Source organism: Lemur catta, chromosome 12, assembly GCF_020740605.2.
Source record: "Lemur catta isolate mLemCat1 chromosome 12, mLemCat1.pri, whole genome shotgun sequence".
NCBI classification, from domain to species: domain Eukaryota; kingdom Metazoa; phylum Chordata; class Mammalia; order Primates; family Lemuridae; genus Lemur; species Lemur catta.
The window spans coordinates 52,999,733-53,023,613 of NC_059139.1; the positions used below are offsets into that span (position 1 = coordinate 52,999,733).

At 35.5% G+C, this 23,881-nt stretch overlaps 1 protein-coding gene and 1 pseudogene across 5 annotated transcripts in view; one reads left to right on the forward strand and one right to left on the reverse strand.

Moving 5' to 3' along the window:
- Positions 1–23,881, forward strand: part of ATG10 (autophagy related 10) — a 241,068-nt gene that overhangs the window by 74,141 nt on the left and 143,046 nt on the right. The gene's annotated exons all lie outside the window — the stretch shown is intronic.
- On the reverse strand, positions 8,085–8,562 carry LOC123648386 (annotated as a pseudogene).

Consider the following 23,881-nt stretch of genomic DNA (forward strand, 5'->3'; position numbering starts at 1 on the left):
CTGAACCAGCAGTCTTGATTGTAGAAAGATAGCTGGATTCATGATTTTTATCCCTGTGAGATTATCTAAAATGATATGTAGATAATCATAGGATTTAAAAAATCAAAGCAAAATATAATGGAAAATGAAGTCATTTGTGAAAATCATAATCTCCACCTTCTTTGGATTTTCTAAATAGTATTTAAAATGATAGTTAAAAGAATGAGATAATACTCAGAAGTCCACTAAATATATTGGGCTGTCTTTTAGTTCTGGCTTTGAGAAACAGGAATTCTTATAGGTTAGATAAGACATTTAATTGAGAGTAATTAGTATGATTTTACTTGTGGCACTTCCTAATTTATGAAATAACAAGACTGAAAATTTTTGGACAATATCTTTACCAATGACCAAAAGAAATCCATTGCGTCAATTTAAAATCCTCGAAATATAAGTGAACTTTAAAAATTTTTTTTTAGAGACAGGGTCTCATTCTGTCACCCAGGCTAGAGTGCAGTGACATGATCATAATTCACTGTAACCTTGAACTCCTGGGCTCAAGTGATCCTCTTACCTCAGTGTCCCAAGTAGCTGGGACTATAGGCACGTGCCACTACGCATGGCTAAATGTTTTTTTTTTTGCAGAGATGGGGCCTCACTCTGTCACCCAGGCTGGCCTCAAACTCCTGGCCTCCCAAAGTGCTGGGATTACAGGCATGAGTCACTGTGCCTGGCCTAAGTGAATGTTTTCGACAGAAGCAAACATAATCAACACTAGTCCTTGGGATATCTTATTTTATGTGACATCTATTTTCATAAATGGGTGTTGGTGGTACTATGTCACTTTATCAATTTATGATTTTTTGGATTTAATTGAAGACTATTCTTAGAGAAATTGAGATATGATCATTTAACAGTAGTGAAAAATATGATTTAAGAATTGATGTGCTTTAATGAACATAAGCTTATTGTGGAAAGTCCTTGTTGAAGCCTTATTTATATAAATGAAATCAGGGTTTGAGAACAGAAATGGGAACACAAGCTCTATATTTCAATTAGAAAATTTTTTGATGAAAATTAGCCATTAATTGACATGTATATATTGACATGTATATATTTGGCATGTATACATGTCAAAATTGACATGTATATATTATTGCAAAATAACTGCTAAACTTTAAAAATACTTTTTAAGATTCTAAATTAGCTTACTGTCTAATAAAGGCTAGCGAGCACTAACCCACTCAATAAGAGGAAAAAGTGAGATGCATATTCAACATAGATAGCAATTGTTAATAGCTAGTAGTAAAAGTTATTAATGAATGTTTAGAAGAGGGAAGTATTTGAAAATCTTTCCTATATAAGTAGTTAGTGTTCTAGATGACATTGCTTTGCATTTTCTTTTTGTCTCTACCTTTTTCATTTATGAAATTTTGAATCATTTTCATAGAATAGAGGTGGACCAGATTTTGTCCTTTGATTAATACAGTTCAGATACCCATACATATTTACATTAAGTAGGTCAATAATTTTTACATTATTAAAGTTTGATTTCTTCTATCTAAAGTTCAATTACTGCGGTTCTACTTCTTCCTGCTGCAGAGGTATCAGAGATGGCAACTGAGTGTATTTTATTTATTCATTTACTATCCTCGTTACTTTAGAGCCTTAGGTTGCACCTTCAGATTACATTTTTAAAAACTATGAAAATGATAGAGTCATAAAAATAGCAATGGTATGCTACTGGAAAAAAAGATTTTGGTCCTAGGGCCTTGTAGTTCACTAACTGGGACTTTCTTTAGACTAGGGCAGGTAGAATATTATAGAGAATGAGGGCCTCAACAAAAAAAAACAACCTATCATAAATTCCCTGAAGCATAAAACGGAGAATCAGTAGCAGGAGATGATCTCAATTGCCAAAGAACATATTCAGAGAATGATGATCTTCTGAGGTAACCAGGGCTTCAAATATACTTATTTGCCCTAAGGATTTTATTAAGTGGCTTCTAGGATGAGTTCTATTTTGTATGTCCAAAATAGACTCATATGTCAGAATATTATGTTTTTTCTTATAATGGAATAAATGACAAGCCACAGTTCTCAGTAAGTGTTAACAATTTCTCTGTAAAGCAACTGCTATTTTTAGACTGAAGTATAGACATGTTGATAAATGTAAATGGATGAATAAGAAGCATGATTACCTCTAGTATTTGGAAATGTAATTATTAAAGCAATGTTAAAATACCAGAAAGTCTGTTATGGAAGCATGTGTAGTAGTCACTCAGTATAATTTATTGAATCGATGAATCTAATGCTGATAGATAAATGGATTTTTTATGGAAACAACTATCAATACAGCAGACCCCAATCCCACTTTTGTGTTTTTCTTAAGGTATTAAGAAAGGGTTCAAAGACAAAGTAAATTTTAATTCTATTTAATTTAAAGTGTAAATATATACCATAGAGTGGTGTGGTGTTTGAGAGGAGAGAATATAGAATGTTCTGAAAACCAGTCATGTCTGATTAGGATCTTCAATTCCAGTAAAACTGGGGATTATTGCATTAGATACAATATTATACAGACTATATTTCGTTAACTATTAATAGTATATGGCAGAAGTGTTTGTTTACTCATTCTTAGAACTCATCAGAAAGCATCACACAGAAACGTGGCACTAAAACTATATGAACTGTCTCATGAAATTTGTGACTTAGGGGTCTTAATGCAATTTGGTGTTCTGCTGTGAAGCCAGGGAGTCCTATATAGAGACAGGGTCATGCTTCACATTCTACAGAATCTTCTTTCTTGTTTAAGCCCTTGAAAGCTGAGTAATACCACTTTGCAAAATTCAGAGAATGTATTTGGTTCAGTGAGAGTCTATAACCTAAATGGCTTCTTAAGGTTACTTCTACCTTTGAAATTCTCTGTGCTGTCTTCTCTTTGGCAAAACAAAGAGATAATCCATTTTTTGAGAGAAATCAAGTTGAATACATCCAGATATTAATAGGTAACTAATTCTCTATTTATCAAGCTAGTAGAAAAGCCTTTGTAAAGATACCTGCCATAGCCATTGTATTTTAAATCAGCAGCTAGTTATATCAGAAAGTTTCCTTTATGTGTAGTTCTCATGTTGAGGTTTTCCTTTTCTAAAAAAATCAAAAGTAAGAGCATTTCTAGCAGCAGCTGTGTACTTAAGAGAATAGTGAGCTGATATTTCTGTACAAAATCTGACAAACTTTAAATGTGGAGTACTTATGTCCAGTTATAAAGCTCTAAGTTAGGAATCAGTTGTTTCTGAGGAAGGTCACTTAGTGCATTATTTTAATTGCCCTAATTGTATATTCCAACCATTTCTTTTAATGAATTTGAGATGTTTCCCATGAGATAGGTTTTAAAAGACACTTAATGGATTGATTGGGGATTTCAAACTTTATGTGGGTCTTTTTTAATGGAGAATTTCTGAGCAGGATATCTTGATGTTATAATCAAATCTGAAGTAAATGAAAGTGAAGCCACTACTTAGTACTTCTTTCTCCCCATTTGACTTTTTTTTTTGAAGCCAGTAGAAACTTCATATGTGGAGAAAGATACAATGCTTGAAATATATTATAATGAGATTTGATCTCACAAAAGATTAAATAGAATCTAAAATATTTGAGTTTCAGAATTATTTTATTAATTATATTTAAAATTATTTTTCTTCCTTAGTTAAATTGAAAAGGTTAATTTAAAAAATATTTTATGGAAGAAATGAAATATCCATTAGCATAGTTTTCTATTATGCAGGGCTCAAAAAACAATCTTCTCATATAATCTAAAGAAATTGAATGTTAAAATAGAAATGTGAATCTCATGGTATAAACTGCAATCTTCAGATGTTAAAAGGATTATTGAATATTTTGTTAGCTTGAATGAAGTTAGCTACTTGTCAGGATTTTTTTTAACTGTCGGGCAAATACTTGCCATTATGTAGAGTATTATTTTACTACTAAGCCATTGCCCAGAACTAGGGACAGTCAGTCATACATGCAGATGGCCCATAGAGCCACCAATATTTCATTCACTAGTACTTGAAATGCTCAGCCTTTATTACAAATGCAGATGGATTATTTCGGAGGGGAGGGAGCAAAACATTTTCAAACTGGAATAGTAGTTCTGAACCCTATGACTGGACTCTAAGTGCTGACCTGGTTAGATCACTTCCATCACCACTGTGTCCTTAGCGTCTAGCACAGTGCCTAGCACATAAATGCCAGAAACTAATATATCTTGTCTCTTGATTTTTCTGGATAGGAACTACCTAGAATTTCTCCTCTCCCCAATATACTACTAACCTAACTAAAAGCTAGCAATATTAATATGAATATTTTGTCATTATCAGTTTATTTTCCACTTATTAAAGGGTACTTATTAAATAAAGTGGCCAGGAATATTTTGTTAAAGCTTATTTGTGAATTTATGTACCTAAGGGTAAATAATAATTTTATCTTAAAGTAATGGAAATAACCAAGGATTGCATTGTAAAAGGTTTTCAAAATAAAAAGTTCAGGGGAAAATCTTTAAGAGGGAGACATCATAGTGTTTTAACAGTATTGTTTTTTATTGTATAAATGGGATATGGGAACTTCAATAATGTTCTTCCACATGGTACTTGCAAATTTGCTATTTTAGAGGTATTGTTTGCTCTTAGCAAACCGTTAGTTTTAGGTATTTGTGATAAGCATTGAGAGAAGCTACATGGAGTTCTAGCTGACCTCAGAGGAGCCTTGGGATAAAGATTACAGGTTTGTCTCAACTATAGTTTAGGATGCATTGAAAAGAGTAGGAAGGCTGTCAAGCTGGCAATGTTACCTGAAGAACATCTGGATGGATGCCTGAGAGAATACCTTTTTTTGGCCAGTGGGTCAGAGGGCACAGCAGGCTGGCAGGCTAAATCTGGAAAAGAAAAGTAGTAGTCTGAAAGTCATAAGATTTTTTTTAGGTGAGGTACTTAAAATGACTTTTGACTTCTGAAGTGACGTTGTTAAATGCTCTACAATAATTATTTGTGAAACAGTTCATCCTCATCCTTCCTTAAGTTAGATGTGAAACAAAAGGAAAAAAAATAACAGTGATCTCAAACTCTGAGATCCTCTTTTCTGCTTACACCCTTCTTATTTTATTTGTGCTTCTCTCCCTCAGAACATGCTTTGTATACTCTTTTTGTCTCAAGGCCCACAATGACATTAGTCTTCTTTTTATTTCTCTTGCCTCATTACTTGGTCATGACCTTGACCAATTCAGCATTGCCCACAATACCTAGGTTCCATCCATGGCACTTTGCCCTACACCTTTATGTTGTACCTATATTGCCATTTCCTAGTCCTCTTCTATAATCCCCTTTCTCTTCTTTTCTTCATTACCAGATTTTATGAATAAGTAATCTATAGTACCTTTACTCTTTCATCACTTCTTCCAACCTTACCTCTTGCCTTTGACTTCTACCAAAGTCAGGTTATGGAATTGCTTCCTTGTGAATTACTAGTTACCTTCAATCACTACATCCAGTGTCTTCATCCTCTTTGACCACATTGCAACATTTGACACTGTTGACTAAGCCCTTTCTTCTTGAACTAATTTCTTGTGGGTTTTTTTTTTTTTTTTTTTTTTTTGAGACAGAGTCTTACTCTGTTGCCCGGGCTAGAGTGAATGCCTTGGCATCAGCCTAGCTCACAGCAACCTCAAACTCCTGGGTTCGAGCAATCCTCCTGCCTCAGCCTCCTGAGTAGCTGGGACTACAGGCATGCCCCACCATGCCCAGCTAATTTTTTCTATATATTTTTAGTTGTCCAGATAATTTCTTTCTATTTTTTTAGTAGAGACAGGGTCTCGCTCTTGCTCAGGCTGGTCTTGAACTCCCGAGCTCAAACAATCCACCTATCTTGGCCTCCCAGAGTGGTAGGATTACAGGCGTGAGCCACTGTGCCCGGCCTAATCTCTTGTTTTTATCTCTGAGACATGGGTGACAATGAGTGCTTTTTACTCCCCTCTTTCTAACAGGTCATTTTAACTATTATTCTGTGGTAATAGTTCCAACATCTCTCCTAAGTCAGAGTCTTTGGGGAATGTTGGAGGTCAACGCATACAAAAAAAGGTGAATCCAGAGGGCAGGCATGGGGCCGAAAATGAGAAACCAGGTCAAGTGTTGTGACTATAGAGCTAATCATTAGAGGATCTTGGGGGCAATTACCTCCAACAAAGCTGAAGTGCTCCTCGCTTTCTAGTATGACAGCTGGCATCCTGATAAATTGGATTGACTGAGAAACACATGATTGGAATCTGGCAACAAGAAACTTGGGGGCTGAGGATGGATTCCTTCTGTCCCTCTGTCTGCCTGATGAACCCATCAAGCAATCCTGGCTTGTACTTCTCAGTCGTTAGGAGAGAGGCTGCAGCACATTCTTGGTATTCTTGAGGTGGGATGCCAGCTTGCAAAATGTTTCTCCAAATCATACTCTTTTGGTGACACAGAGTGGAATTAACCTTAGTGCCAAAAGGAGTCTAGTACCTTTCCCACAACATGTTACACCTTGCATCCTTGGGAATGGCTGTAGGGGTGTACATGGTGGTGAATATAGAAGGTAGTGGTGGGGCTCTGCACTAAAGAAAGTTATTGTGGGTAGAACATGAAGAGTGTTGAGCTGCAACTTTAGATCGGGCTAAGTGGTCAGAGTTTTCAGCAGGGTTTGCCTGGATCTCCCCTCCTGAGTAGTAGTAGGCTGGCTGAAGTAGGGCATAGTCAAGTTGCTGGTGTGTTAAGTGCCTGAATCTGGGATGCCCATTCGAGTTCTGAGAGTCAGAGAGACAAACCAAGTCAGAATCCATGAAGGAAAGCTGAGATTTAAACACCAGCAAGTTCCCAAAGAATTGCAGGGAGTGATGGGATCAAGGGTTTGGCAGAGATGAGACCATGGTCAGGTTAGGTGGGGAAAAAGTGAGGAGGATCCTAAGTGATTGCCCTGACCAGTTTGGAGTATGTTGGATCTGTATTGAAGTTCTTGGATGAGTGGTATTTGATTGTGTCAGATAGGTTTGAGGGGTTAACCAAGAGGTAGTAAGTCTAGAAGAACCAGATGGGATCTCTAAATTTGCATGCTTTCTCCTGGCCCTGGTCCTTGTCTATATATTCTTTGTATTAATCTCTTGTTTATTAGAGGGTGTCTGGTGAGTCTTTTGGGATGGTATACAGCTGTTGCAGGTATTGACTGGTAGCTGAGGGTTATAGTTTTGCTCAGAGGTGCTAGAGAGCAGCTGAGTGGAAGTCGTGTTGTCTAGGGTTATATCTCCCCTAATTAACTGCTTGCTCCTTGAGTGCAAGATCCATAGCTTATTTATCTTTGTAGCACTTTCTCAGGGGATCATTTTTTTAAGTGTGTTTTTTAATTGAAAAGCTAACTAACTGTCAGTTACATTTTTTTCTCAAAAAAACCACAAACTGGGTAGTAACTAAGTCTCTAGTTTAGGCAATACATTCAAACCTAAAAGAATTAAACAAAAAAACAAAACACACACACACACAAGTCTCAGATCCAATTAAGGGAGCCCTGCTACGTCCAGGCTAATCAATACTAGTGGTACTCCTTGACTCTAGGAGGCTGGAAGGCATCCTAATACCCCCACTTAGCACATTTACTTCAAATAGCCTTTCTCCAGTTTCTAACTCATGCATTAAGATAGTATTTTCTTAATTCTATTTCAGAAAACTTTTTGCAAGTTGTTTTATGTGCAATGACAACTTTTTAAAAGGTCACTAAAGTTAGCTGGACAATAAACTAGGCAGAAATTGCTTTACAGAAAAGAGGAAAAGCCCAAAATGCCGCTTTCTATAGAGAACCCTCAGTTCTGTTTTATTCAGAGCAAAGAAAAAAGAAACTTGCAGTCATACTACAAGAAAGTCACCCGAGGTTTGGAATCTGCACTCAAACTACACATGCAGTGAGGACAATATTCTTCAATGGATTTGCTGCTGCATTTGTCTGTTGTTTGTCTAATGTTAACAATTATAAACAGCAGTGCAACTAATATCTGGAACAATCCTTAGTGTTACAGTATCAGGTACAACTTTTCACTTCTCTTCACACCACTGGTTCTTCTGGTGTACCTGGGCTTCCTCCTCTTCAGTAAAGTCATTTTTGTTATTGAGGGTCTTGGGAATCTCCCTAGGTGTTTTCCCCTCCTCGATCGTATTGGCAACAGTCTTGCACGGGAACATCAGTCGAAGTAGTTTGCAGTCAGAGTAAGTTCAAAAAGTGTTCCTTGGTCAACTTTCAGGAATTCTTGGTCCCAAACAGGATTATGGTCTGTTCGCTTTTCTTTTTCTCATCCTCATCAGGAGGAGAAGTGTCATCCTTGTGGTGGAGGCATCACTGAACAACCTTTTTTAATATTGCTGCATTAATATTTGTTAGAGGAACTAGGTCATCGTCTCCTTCATCCATTCCCAAATCTTCCAACATGGTCTTGATAGTCACAGGCTATTTGGCAATTTCCACATCAACTTCAAATATCTCTCCATCAGAACTCTGCAACTTAATTGAAGGCATGGTGTTCAGCCTCAGAGGACAGACAGCTGGAGGCTGATGAGAGCTGGGCAGTATCTGCACAGTAAGAGAAAGGTGGAGGACAAGGCCACTGCTCTCTCAGGAGATCATTTTGAATAAGCGACACACCAAGAAGGAATATTATAAAGGACAACCAAGTTTCACTCTATAGAAAAGCTTTTTGTTAAACTATCCAATGTGGCATTATTGTTCTATGATACACATTTTATGACATAAGGAAGAAAATATTGAGAATATGCCTGTTTGAATCTGTTGTTTGTAGAAGCTCCATGGGATATTTAAATGAAATTTCAATTGCCATGTATCCCAAAGGACCAAAAGTATATATTTGACACATAATCTTTTTCAAGAAAAGTCTATTCAGCTTCCACACTGAAACTTTTACATATGATTGGTGGTTTAGTGTTTTTTTAAAAAATAATAAACAAATGAATGTTTGAGGAAATCTGTGCTAGACTGAATCAGGTGGAACTGATTTAATGTTATGGATAATTACATAATTAGCACTGTAAGAAATAAACCATACTGTCTACTTGATGGACTGGTACTGCTGTGAAGGGGATATGTAATTACACAATCAGCATCCTGCTCCTATGCTGATTCTGGGTAATCCTTTCTCTGCCTTGCCTGAGAAAGGGCTTCCTGTCTTGTATTTCCTGATGTTCAATTTAAGTAAAGAGAGGTGAGCATTGAGTAGTTCCCAGGCCCTTGATAAGTCTTTTCATGATCTGGGTCTGTGTGAGAGCATCCTCTGAGACCAGTGGCTTTCAAGCTTTTTTGATATAAACTCACAATAAGAAATACATTTTACATCAGGACCCAGTACGCTCCACACATGCATACCTGAAACTGAGGTTCATGAAAAAAGCCTTATTCTTTCTGATCTACTCTATGAATATATTCTGCTCTATTTTGTTTTTTAAAAATGCTGGTCGAGGCCCACCAATTGATTTCAGGACTTGTTAATAGCTCATAATTCACGTTTGCGAAACACAACCTTAGACCCTTAGTGACTGCTGATGTCAGTGGAAAGGATTTGGAGCGAAGCATAAAGGGGCTGCCAGAGGTTTTGTATGGCAGGTGGTGTGGCATAGTTGAAAGAACAAGAGCTTTAAAGTTGGGCAAATTTGGCTTTAAATCCCTACTTTCCCTCATTTTAACTGTGTGACTTTGAACATGTTACTGAACCTCTTTGAGCCTCAAATCCTTTATCTGTAAAGCGAGGCCCTGGATACTTACAGGCATCGGGAGGTGGGAAACTGCGGGCCGTGTATGAGGGTAGCGTGTGTGGATGTGTGCAGATGCACATTAAATATCATGAAAGAAAACACTTGGCCAGTGCCTGTAAAGTAAAACACGTATGGGGTAGGTGCTTCATCAAGTTTAGTTTCCTCTCCCAACTCTTTCTCAGTCTCAGACACCTCAACTGGAGAAGGATGTATTCACAATGCCTGCCTCACAGGGTGGTTCAGAGGCTCAGATAACATGATGGGAGCCAAGAGTTAACAAATGTGCATTTCTATTAGTGTAACTTTAAGACAGCGGTAGGAATGGTGAGTCCTACAAATGTTAAGCGACAAAACTAGAGAACAAAACTGGTTTTGAAATTCTGTATCATACCTGTTAGTAGCAAGAATTGTTTTGAGACACAGTGGTATTGCATGTTGATACTGGAATGCTGCTACCAAAACTATTGAAGGATGATTTATAGTGTCTACTATAAATCACAGTACATATTTGAAGTTCCATATTACATTCTGTATAGAAGTTAAAGAAACTTTGAAATTATTCCACAAAGGACTTTCCTCAAGACCTGGAAAATTTGAACATCAGATGATAATTACCGTTTCGTATAATATTTTTGTCAAATTTTCTTTATCTTCACTGGAATACAATATAATAATTTAATTGTGAGACTTAGAAAAAGGTAACCCCCATCTTACAACATGAAATCTCAGGGCAGGACTTTTCATTGTACACTTCTACATTTTTATAAAACTCCCTTTTTTCTTTAAATATGTTATGGTTTTTACTACTGAAATAGTTCATGACTTTGAAATGCTAGTTCCTCATTTGTTTTAATTTTGTGCTTGCCTGAAAGGAAATTCCTTGGTTTTGTTACTATCTGTGTTCCTCTCTTTCATTCACCATTTCTCTGGGATTCTACTGAGATTGTGATTATTTAGTGGTAACCTGGGCTTTGTTGATCGTGTGGAAGGGACATAAATCAGCCAAGGCAGGTGTGAAGCTATGACAGCTACAAAGCATCTTTTCCGTATCTCTTATTTTCCACGGTGTCCAATCTCTGGTTGCTCTGAAATGTTTTAGTCTCACTTTAGGCACGTGTTGGTTGCTTGCACTTAATTTTAATGCTACTTCTAAGTTGCCATTTCTAAGTTACATCAAGTTAGGAAATCACCTAACACTCTGTTAAGTAAAGGCCTGGCTCCTTTAAGACAGAAACACCTTTTTCTCTGCCAAAAAGCTCTTTGTAAAATTGAAGGACTTAACCAAAAAGGGCTTCAGTGTAAATTGAATATTGATAAAGGAAGGAGGTTAATTGGCCTTAGTAACTTGGTTGCTAAGGAAGCATTTTCCTGATTGGGAGGAAATTCTCCTGGGTGTTCTGTAGCTTCATGTGGACCTAGGATGCTTTGTTTTATCTCGTGCTTTCTGTTTCTGAGTTGGAAGAGGAAAGAGCAGAAAGCTATCATAGGAATGAAAAACTGTGTGAAGCAGATGGTTGCTCTCTCTTCGCTACAGAAAGAGAGCTAAATACTGACTAGCAACAAGCCAATGCCAGCAAGGACTCTTTGTTTAAGGCAGACAGTTGGAAAATACCATGAGGGCAAGATATAAAGAGCTTGCTGGGAGGACATAGGAGAGGTTAGACTAGAGTTTATTCAGTGCCTGGAAACATGTAGGCAAGAAAAAATAAAGGCTATTTTGGATGGGCATCTAATGTTCATGTTAAATCATGGAGTTAAATGTTTTCAATATGGTTGGGTTTATTAAGAAAAGTTATTTAGCTTGTATTTAGTTGTTTATATTTTGAAGGGTTTGAACTATATTGTATATAACATTTAGCAAATTTATAATTATTTTAATGAAGAATGTTTTGTTATAAATATCTATGTTATTGTTCCCTATATCACTTAATAGTAATAAAAGTGACTTTGGAATAAATAAATTACCCATTTTTATTGAAATATTTTTCCAAAGCAAAAATATCTTTCCATATATGCTAGGCTCTGTGGATATAGTTTAATGATTTGTAAAGTATTATTTCTGCATACTGAATGATACTCCATTAACCTCAGGAAGTTAGTGCCTATATTTTGCTTAATTTTATTTTATTTTTCTTACTACTTCACTCAACAGATATTTTTAAGTATCCATGGGGCATGAGGTACTGTGCTTAAGGATACTACAAAGCATAAAACACTCCTAGGAAATAGTGACACACTTTTCAGGAGAGTTTGGAAAATGAAAGTATTTTTGCTGGTATTTTCTGGTTTTCTAGGTCTTCTTCATTATGAGTATTGAATATTATTATTTGTACTAAGTACTATTATTTAGATTTTAATGGCACTTTTAAATTATAAAATTCTTTTCAACAGTGTTATTTGGATTATTTTTGTGGACATATACTTCAAAGGAGGGCTAGAATTTCTTGGCTCTGTCTGGAACCCTGGAGTATCAGAGGAGGATACGGAAGTCCTCCTTGGCAACTTCTCTTAACTTTACTTTTGGTTTTTGTGGCCATGTAGTTCTTGTCTTGTGAATATAGCAGGATTTCAAAGAAAAAGTGAATGGTGGTGATCCTTTTGAGGGCTTCTGATTATGGTAATATTCTCAGGGAAGCTAGTAATAGTTTAATATGGAATTACTTAAGTATAACCAAAGAGCATAGTAAATATACAGATGGTCATCAGTGATGAATCGTACACTAGAAAGCTAGCCAATATTACTATAACAAGTAAAAAAATTCATAAAATAATAGGCTAAATTGGATCCCCTCAATAGTATAGTAATAGAATAATATATTAAATATATGAAGAATACTCAATGGTCCTCTTTCCTTTTAATGCTTAGATGCCAGTGTGTTGTGGTTGTTTTACAAAAATTATATGGTAAATCTACATTTTCAGATTGCCTAATTCTAATCTTGCTTTACAGTCCATTGGTTTAGGCTTTGGATAGCCTTTGTAACTTGGATTGTCTTTTAAAGATTGCAGGTTTAGTAAATGACAGGTGTCTTCAATGAGAAAGGAGAACAACAAATACAAGATTCAGTGTTAAAAGGTAAATATTTTATATAGATTTTGAGCAGAATGGTGATAAATGAGAGAAACTGGCATTTGTAATAATAATATTTAATGGCTTTTTGGATATCACATTTATTTTCCCTCAGTATCCATTACTTTATAATAAGTGTGTTGTTTATTTTTTGTCTGTGAAAGAGACTGCACTGAGCTGAGATTTAAAAAAAAAATTTTTTTCAGAACTCAACTGCTTCTATTTAAGATGAAGCTCAGCTAGTAAACTCATTAAGTGAGGACCCTAGGCAGTTCTCCAGTGCTGAGTCTGAAAGCACCGTAGTGCAGACATCTTTGCATCACCGTCATGAATGACCTTGAAGGAAGCCTGCACTTCATAAAGCAAAATCCTCAGTGTGGCACTTCTTTCTGATTTGATTGATGCTTTAGAAAAAGCTGTAAGATTTTCTTTTCTTTTATAGTGTGGGGTATATACTCTTTATACTTCATAGATTTTGCACTTGTCTGGAGTATTTTGTTGGCAGGTTCTTAAGGGTTCTGATCTTTCACTGACTGCAGTACAACCAAGCGATGAAATCACTCTCTTTTGATCAATTATTATTAGGGAGTAAGGTCTTAGTGCATTGGGATCATGGGCTTTAACAATGGAAAAATACTGACTTCCTAACTTAAGTGTAATACAATCATTTTTCTTCCATCATAATCTTCCAAGTATCTCAGTGGGTCGAAGGTTCTTTAATACTGAGATTGTAGGATTTATATTATACAAAGGATATACATTCCTGTCTAGCCACTATCCACTGTACTTTCTTAGATTGATAGTTCCCCACCTTTTAGTTTTTTACTTTAATATGTAGTAAAGGCTTTTAGTATACAGTTTTATATCCAAAGAAGACACCAGAAATCTTAGAAGATAAAATCATTATTTTATCTTGGTCATTTCTTATACAAGAAGTTATCATACAAAGACACAATTTTTATTTGTTTTGAAATTCTTGGCTCTGGAAAGTGTATAAGAGCTATATTATGACCCTTGGGGATAGGTGTTTAGGGATTAACACAGGCATTACAGTTAGGTGAAGGTGGACCTCCTATCAGTTGCAATGAGTTGCGGAGACCATTTAGAGTCCCCTCTCTACCTAGGAGCTCTGCTAGCCAGTGAATTCAAACCCTGGTGCCTCACCTTCACCCTTTGGGAGCTGAACTTGGTATTCCTGACCTACCCCTGCTAAGGGGACTCTGAATTTTGCTCCTTACTTGGCCCCCGTTTCTGCTTTTATTTACCCTTTCTCCTGTGTAAGTCCCCATGTGTTTTTAACCACATTTTAATAATTTGATTCAGATTCTGGTCTCTCTCTGTTTCACAATTTGGTTTGCTGCTTTATGCTGATACCTGGACTAAGCCAGTTATTCAGTTTTCTTGATAGACTTCACGTCCCTACCCCTAAACTTCTGTCTTATGAAGATAAAATGGTAAAATTAGACTGGCTTTTTTTCTAGGCTCTTGGCCATAAAGATTCCTCATAGTCCATATATCCTGGAATTCAGTGAAATGACCGTGTGAGAAGTTCTGAAGAAGGTAGTTAAAATATGAGAAGTGTGATTCAGGAATATCTAAACACCTATTTTCTTACATCTTCAAAATCTGTTGAACCCAGAAATATCTCAGTAAATAGGCACTTAGCCAGGCTGAGTTTTTTTTTTTTTTTCTTTCAGTTACTTGATTAACATCGTGTCTCGTGGGCAGCTTCATTTTAAAGACCCTCTTGAGAGTCTTTGAACATGCTTAATTTATTCTAAATCCCTTTTATAATATATTTTCTGGCTGATGGACTTCTAGATTTTTTTCTTTTAAAAGAAAAAAATGCATTCTATGAATGCATTGAGATGAAAATAAATTCTCACTCAGCCTTTTAGCTGTTAGTAAATGTTTCTTTTTCTTTCTCTCTCTCTTTTTTTTTTTTTACAAAACTAACTAAAATGGTTAGAAATCTATTCACTTTCATGAAATAGAAAGCAAGTCAGGAAATATGGAAGACTGAGGTCTTAGTAAATAGAGATATATTTATAATTTTTCCAGATAATCACAATCAAGGTTTTCTTAGAAACTGGGTTTATAAACTAGGTAGCTAAATAATTATAGTAGAAAATTTAAAAATATTAATGGCACATATAGAAGAATTGCGGTATGTACTCACTAAATTTTTAAGAAACTATTACTCTGTTAAGCTAGTAAAAATATGGGTATTTGTGAAAACTGAGTAAAAAGTTTGAACAAGGCTTTCAGAAAAGGTTTACCTATTTTTGTTTAAAAGCTCTGTTAAAGGACTATTGCATTTATTTCTGATTATTTCCTATTAGGCCCTCAAAATACATTTAAAATGTCAAATTATCTTATTTTTATTTGTGAATTGATTGTTGGTTTATTACACAATATGCATTTTGGAGTAATAATGGATTAGAATGGATAATATTGAATTAGAAAAAAGCTTAAGAATTTTAAACAAACATGACAATAGATGTCAAATAAGAAGTCTTTCTGTACTTTAAAAATTCTTAACTGGGTCAGTGGTAGATTCAGTTAAAGATGTTTGATTGAATTTTTTACCAAATGGTCATTTCCCATCATTTACCAATTCAATTCTCAACCTTTATTGAATAAATACTATATATTACTTAATGTAGAAAGAAAATAATCTAGATATTATTCCTACTTTCAAAAATGTTTCAAAGGATACATATTTTACTGAACAATTGAATGGATTCTACAAAGAGAAAATGTTTTCTGGTTACTGTTATTAATAAGCCAATCATAATTTATAATATGAAATAATGGAATAAAATTAAAAGTGGCAATAAAATTAACAATAATACCATGAAAAAAACAACAATAGACAAATAAAATAGTAAATATCTCTAGGGATGTGACTGAAAGAAAAAACATATGTTTGTTATAGTCCTGTTTTACGTGTGCCTGAGTACTTATGTCTTAAGTATGTGTTGTAGTTTGTATATTGCTGCCAGAAAATCACCCCAAAACTTAGTGGCTTTAACAACAATTTTGGGCTAGAGTCACCATAAGGCTCAACTGGGATGGACATCCAAGATGGCTTATTCGCTCACATATTTGGCACCTCAGTTGGGATGACTAGAATAGTTGGGGCTAGTAGGCTATCTCTTTCCCTCCATAGCCTTTCCACATGGCTATCTTAGGCTTCCTCCAGCATGGCTGCTTCAGTATAGTTGGGCTTCTTAGCTGGTGGCCTTCATCCTTTAGACTCTAAAGGAGCACCCAAGAGACCAAGATGGCAGCTGAAGGGCTTCTTATGATCTAGCCTTGGAAATCATGCAGCCTCACTTCTACCACATTCTCTTAGTCAAAAGTGAGTCTTAGGACCAGCCCAGATTCAAAGGCAGGAAACCAGACAAGGGCATGTGTACCAAGAGGCATAATTTATTGTGGGGAGCGGAGATGGAAGGAGAGACATCTTAAGAGATTAGCTACCACGATGTGTAATATTCATTCATAAGTACGTAATAATCCTTTCACTGGATATTTAGTAAAATTTATATCAGTGTACTTCTAAAATTAAAATTCACATTAATTTTATGACTAAAAAGATTTTATAGCCAAAATATACTTTCATCTGTATATTTGTAAGAGTTTTAGTTGCAATAAGAAAAATAGGTCTTTTAAAAATAATTGCCTGATGCTTTTATTTGAGTTCATGTTGAGTATCTTCTGAGTGCAGGGTATTGTCCCAGTCATTAGGGGAAAGACTCAGAAAATTATAAGACTCTGCATTTGAACCAGTGCTCAGAAAAATGTTAGTTTTTGAGAGAAGGTTTACACAGCAAGAGTCAAATGGCAATTCATAGCAGTGACACAAGTTTTCAAGCAAGGGAGAGATAAATATGGTTTGAAATTATTTAGGAAGGCTTCATAATAGACTTGAAATTAAGGTAAATACTGAGGATGGTAGCCGGGAACAGTGGCGTGTGCCTGCAGTCCCAGCTGCTCAGGAGGCTGAGGCAGGAGAATTCCTTGAGCCCAGGACTTAAAGACCAGCCTGCCCTACATAGCGAGACCTTGTCTCAAAACAAAACAAAATAAGCAACAACAACAACAAAAAACCCAAAAAGACTGAAGGATGGGTTATATTTTGATTGACTAAAAGGGTGACACAGAAGTATTCAATATACTTAAAAGTGTTGTATAATGATTGAAATTATTATGAATGGGGCTTAGAAGATCTACTGAATAGAACAGATCCACGTAAAAATGGCTAGATGGTGGAGAGCTTTTGTAGATGGCATCTGTTGCTTTTCCCTGTGTAGCACTCATTTTCCACTGATTATGCATGTCTATATTTTCTCACTTATTCACTGAGCAAATATTTACTGAGTTCATACAATACTCCAGATACTGTTCTATATGCTGGTGATATAGTGGTGATCTGACAGTCAAAGCCCTTTTCTCAGAATCTCCTCCTTTCTACTGGAAAGAAGATCTTCCAAACTGCTGGAAACTAGTTTGGTAAGACAGTTAGTCACAATACCCTGCCTTCCCCTGGCCTAGGGTGAGCACATAACTAAACTTAGAGTGGCACAGGGATGGGACACTTACAAATTTGCTAAGAGGGTAGATCTTATGTTAAGTGTTCTTATCATCATCATAAATAAAGAGGGCAGGGGGAAACTTTTGCAGATGATGGACAGATTTATGACATAGAGTGTGGTGATGGTTTTATGGGTGTATACTTATTTTCAAACTCAAGTTGTATACATTACATATGCTCAGATTTTTAAAATATGTCAATCAGACCTCAATAAAGTAGTTTAGAAAGAGAAAAAGAAAGGAAAGAAGGAAGGAAGGGAGGGAGAAAGGAAGGAAAAAGAAAAAAGAAAGAAAGAAAATGGTTGGAATTGACTTATCCCAGTGGTGGTGCACTGAAGAATGCATTAGTTTCTTCCATCCCCTTTCCCAGAGTTAACATGGTTCCTTTCTCAGGCATAGTTGTTTAGTTTTCCCTTAAATTGTGGGAGCTACCACTCATCTTTTTAATAATTTTTTTGCTTAAATTGGTGCCATAGTCAGTTTCTATTGCTTGCAGCCAGCTTTAATATAGTATTAGATGCCTTCTCCTAAGGGATTTTAATTATATTAAATAATCAGTAAGACTCCTCACTGTTTTTGAACACAGAGAGAGTTGTTTTCAAGAAGATTTGGAGATATATTGATAGGTTAGAGTAGAGAAAGATTCCAATTAGACTGACCAATAAGAAGGCTGTTGAAATATCAATTTATATAGGAATAAAGGATTGAATTAAGGCAATTGCTGGGGAAGAAAGAAGTAAGTGATTGGGAAGAGCAGAGCTGGGACTAGGGTGTGGCAAAAGAGGCACAGTCACCTACAGTGAGGGTCTCCTTAAATTTTGTGCCCTAGGTGACTCTCTTACTTCATCTTAGTCCCAGCTCTAGAGATGATATTTAAAGGAAAAATTGAAGGGCTTGGTGACTAATGAATAGAGAGAGTAATCATAATCATGACACCTGCCATAATGTACAAATACTCTTCTTAGCACTCTGCCTTTAACTCTTAAAATACCTATGTGGGTAAGTTGTATTATCTCCATTTTCTGGTTGAGTAACCTGAAGAAAGCTCAGTAAAAGGCCTAGGGACACACCCAGGGTGCAAGAAAAAAAGAGGATTTAAAAGTAAGAATTCTACGAAACATAAAAAGAAGAATTAGTACCAATTCTACACAATCTCTTTTTAGACGATTAGGGAACACTTCCTAATTCATTTTATGAGGCTGATATAATTCTAATACCAAAACCAGATAAAGATAGTACACCACCAAACATAAAAAGAAGAATTATTACCAATTCTCTGCAATTTCTTTTAGAAGAAGAGGAAAACTTCCTAATTCATTTTATGAGGTTGATATGATCCTAATACCCAAGCCAGACAAAGATAGTACAAAAAAAAAAAAGAAAACAAAACAAAACTATAGGCCTACATCTCTCATTAACATAGATGCAAAAATCCTAAACAAATATTAGCAAATAGAATTTAGCAGTATAAAAAATGAATTATAAACCATGACCAAGTGTAATTTATTCCAGGGATGTATGGCTAGTTCACTATTGGAAACATCAATCAATGTAATCCACCAAATTAACGGGCTAATGGAGAAAAATCATATAATCATATTAAGCAATGCAGAAAGAGTGTTTGACAAATTTCAATACCTGTTCATGATACAAATTCAGAAAAATAAGAACAGAGGGAAAGTTCTTCTGCTTGCTAAGGAAAACCAGCTAACATTATTCTTAATGGTGAAAGACTGAACGCTTTCCTCCTAAATTTGGGAACAAGTCAAGGATGTCTACTTCACCATTCTTATTCAAATAGTGATAGAAGTTATAGCCAGTGCAATAAGGCAAGAAAAGGAAATAAAACCCATTCAGATTGGGAAGGAAGAAATAAAACTGTCCCTGTTTTCAGATGATATGACATGATTTTTAAATGTAGAACATCCTAAGGAATCTATTAATACAAAATAACTTCTACAACTAATAAGTGAGTTTAACATGGTCACAGGATACAAGAAAAATATACAAAAATCAACTGTATTTCTGTGGACAAGCTATGAACATGTGACAATGACATTAAAACTTATAGTTTCTAGAAAGAAACTGAACAATTTGTATTTAATGTATAAATCTAACAAAACGTGCACAGGTCTTATGTACTGAAAACTACAAAACACTAATAAAAATATCAGAGAAGATATAAATAAATGGAGTGACATAATGTGTTCATGGATTGGAAGATTCAACATAGCAATGATACCAAATCTCTCTAAATTGATATATAGATTTAAGATAATTTCCATCGAAGTCCCAATAAAATTTATTGTAGGTACGCACAATATTGTCCTAAAATTTATATGAAAAGACAAAGAAACCAGAATAGCTAGAACCATTTCTAAAAAAAAGAATAAAGTAGGAGGAATCAGTCTCCCTGATTCTAAGACTTATTATATAGCTACAATAAATCAAGATTGTATGGTATTAGTGGAGGGATAGACACATAGAGCAGTGGGATAGAAGAGAAAACCCAAAAGTAGACCCACATAAATATGTCCAACTGATTTTTGACAAAAGTGTAAAACCAGTTCAACTATGGAAAGAGACCATTTCAATAAGTGGTGTTGAAGCAATTGGATATGCATAAGAAAAAGAAAAAATGAACCCTGATCTAAGTCTCACACCTTATATAAAAATTAACTCAAGGCGGACCATAGACTTAAAGATAAAATTGTAAAATTTTTAGGAAGAAAATAAGAGAGAATCATGGGATCTAGGGCTAGGCAAAAAATTCTTAGACTTCCGACCAAAAGCGTAATCTATTAAAGGAAAGATTAATAAATTGAACTTCCTCAAACTTAAAAACCTTTGGTCTGTAGAAGATCCTATTAAGAGGATGAAAGGAAAAGCCACAGAGTGAGAGAACATATTTATAAACCACATAATATCCAACAAAGGACTGGTGTTGTGTGTGTATATATGTATATGTGTGTGTGTGTGTATAATATATATATATATATATATATATAAAGAACCCTCAGAACTTAACACTGTAAAACCAAACAGTCCAGTAGAACAATGGGCAAAAGACATAAAGAGCCCCTGGAGAGAATATACAGACAAGTGCATGAAAAGATTTTCAACATTATTAGCTTTTAGAGAAATGCAAATTAAAACAATAATGAGATATCACTACACACCTATTAAAATTGGCTAAAATCCCCAAAACTACACCAAAACCAAACCAAACCAAAACAGTTACAGCACCAAATTATGGCAAGGATACAGAGAAACAGAATCACTCAAACATTGCTATTGGGAATGTACAATGGTATAGCCACTCTGGAAAACCATTTGGCCATTTCTTAAAAAACTAAATGTGGCTGGGCGTGGTGGCTCACGCCCGTAATCCTAGCACTCTGGGAGGCCGAGGCGGGTGGATTGTTTGAGCTCAGGAGTTCGAAACCAGCCTGAGCAAGAGTGAGACCCCGTCTCTACTAAAAATAGAAAGAAATTATCTGGCCAACTAAAATATATATAGAAAAAATTAGCCAGGCATGGTGGCGCATGCCTGTAGTCCCAGCTACTCGGGAGGCTGAGGCAGTAGGATCTTAATTAAGCCCAGGAGTCTGAGGTTGCTGTGAGCTAGGCTGATGCCACGGCACTCACTCTAGCCCAGGCAACAGAGCGAGACTCTGTCTCAAAAAAAAAAAAAAAAAAAACCTAAATGTACAATTACCGTATGATCCAGCAGTTATGCTCCTGGGCATTTGTCCCAGAGAAATGAAAACTTATGTTCATACAAAAACCTGTACACAAATTTTTATAGCAGTTTTATTTGTAATAGCCAAAACCTGGAAACAATGAATAATAAGTGAATAATAGTTAAACAAACTGTAGCACATCTATTCCATGAATCCTATTCAGCAATAAAAGGGAACAAAGTATTGATACACACATCAACCTGAATGAATAGCCAGAGAGCTATGCTGAGTGAATGAAGCCAATTTCAAAAGGTAACATAGTGAATGTTTCCATTTATATAATATTTTAAAATGATGAAATAATTGATTAGGGAACAGATTACTGGTTAGGGATAAAGAAGGGATGAGGTTAGGAGGGAGGTAGATGTAGCTATAAAAGGGTGACAAGACGGATCCTTGTGGTGGTGGAAATGCTCTGCATCTTGACTATCAATATCAATACCCTTGTAATTTTGCACTATAGTTTTGCAAGATGTTACCATTGGGGGATATTGGATAAAGGATACACAAGATCTGTGTGTGTTATTTCTGACAAAATGTGTGTGTCTTCCCTGTGTATGTATAATTATCTCAAGATTAAAAGTTTAATTTGAAAATGATTTTATATTTCAAAGCCAATAACTGGTAGAATGAAGGTGCTTTTTAAATATAATTAGGAAAATACCACTCTTTCAACACAGGTGATTTCAACAATCTAATGAAAGAACAAATTCACACAACCATGATGATGCTTGTTAAGCACCTACACATCTTAGAGACATTTGTATATTTTAGAAAGAGTGAGCTTACTGACTGAAATGACTCTCTGATGTGATTTCAGGCAACATCACCAAACCAGTGAAGCAATACTAGCTATGAGGAGATTTTTCGGGGAGGAAGTGCTATGTAGGCAGGCTGTCCTTTTCTAGGGACCCTGTCTGGGAGTCAGCTCTGCTCTGCTGTTTCTTTTTTTTAAAGCTTCTTTCCCTCCTCCCATTCCATGACTTCCATGATATATTCATAAGGGAAAATTTGACAGGGGGGTAGAACTATAAGGAGGCAATTCAACAATAATCATTTGAGTATATACTTGAAAGTTAGGAACTGGATTTCTCCTTTAACAGAGATCTTCTTAAACACTGTTAGCATGCTTTGTTGGTAGGGACATAGGATTTAATCTTGCTATTATAGTAATTTTCATGAAATGTCTCCTTACAGATTTCACTTTAAAGGTCTGAGAAACTCCCAGGAGACCTGCATGTTGACAAAATCCTACCTGGAATTTAATGAGATCTATTTTTTCCCATATTTTTACAATGTGGAAAAAATTGACTTGAATTTTGTCTCATATTTGTAGATTGTAGTGAAGGCTTCTCAAGAAGCATTCACAGTTGGGTAAGTGCTGACTTAAGGTCATTTGGTTAATACATAGTCAGGGAGCTGTAGAAACCACATTACAAGACCAGGGTTAATTAGTACCAGTAAAATCATATTACAGTGAACACAATACTAAAAAGCTTTCTGAATAATAAGACTATTCCCATGTCAAAATGTTAGAAAACACATGTTTCTGATTTTCTTCTTGAAATGTAGAAAAAGAGTGTTTATAATAAAGTATGCATATACATATTTAAAATGGAAATATGGAAATTTTTATATAAACACTACTAATTTAATTAATACTCCTTGTATTTGAAGGTGGGTTTGAACATTTTCTTTTGGATTTCTCCCATTAAGCTATCTTCAAAATTTAGTATGGGTAAAAGTAACACTCAAATCAATAGGAGAAAGAATGGATATTTATTAAATGTTATTAGGATAACTATTTGGAAAAACAAGATTGGATGCCACATTCATTCATATGCCAAAATGAATTAAACTGCTAAGTGTACAAAATTAAAGTATAAAAGCACTGGAAGAAAATATAGGTTTCTATTTTTATAATATGAAGTCACAAGGCTTTTTAAACATGACACTGATAACCAAAAAAGTATGTTTCAGGTATCTATTGCTATAAAACAAACCGTCCCAAAACTTAATGGCTTGAAACAACACTGATTTATTATTTCTCAAGAGTCTGTAGATTAGATAAAAAGTTTTCTGTGGGTCTCACCTGGACTCACTTCTGAGGCTACTGATGGGTTGGCCAGAGCTGAGGGGCCTAAGAGGCTGTGACCTCTCTCTCTGCGTGGTGTCTTGTCATTCAGCCTTCTTCACAGGGTGGCTGGGTCCCAAGAGATTGAAGCAGAAGCTACAAGGCTTCTGGAGGCCTATGCTCTAGAACTCATACTCACTTCTTCCACATTTTATTGCTCACAACAAGCTGTCAGGTCAGCCAGACATAAGGGGATGAATAAATAGATCCCACCTTTCAAGTAGCAATATAACATTGCAAAGAGATGCAGACATAGTGAGGCATAATTTATTGGAAACTATTATCATAATGCTCTCCTTCAGTATCTCTTGATATTCAAACACTGCCTAAAAACAAGAACCAAGTAGATTTGGATAAATTTTTAGAAAAATCCTTTATTATCTGACATTTTGCTATTTGCTGTATGAAACTGAAGATTTAGATAGATTTGAATTATGTGGTAACCTCGTTATCTGAACTTGGCAACCATACTTGCCCTATCCTAACTCAGAAATGTAATAGCTTTATCACTGACGTTAAGCAATTT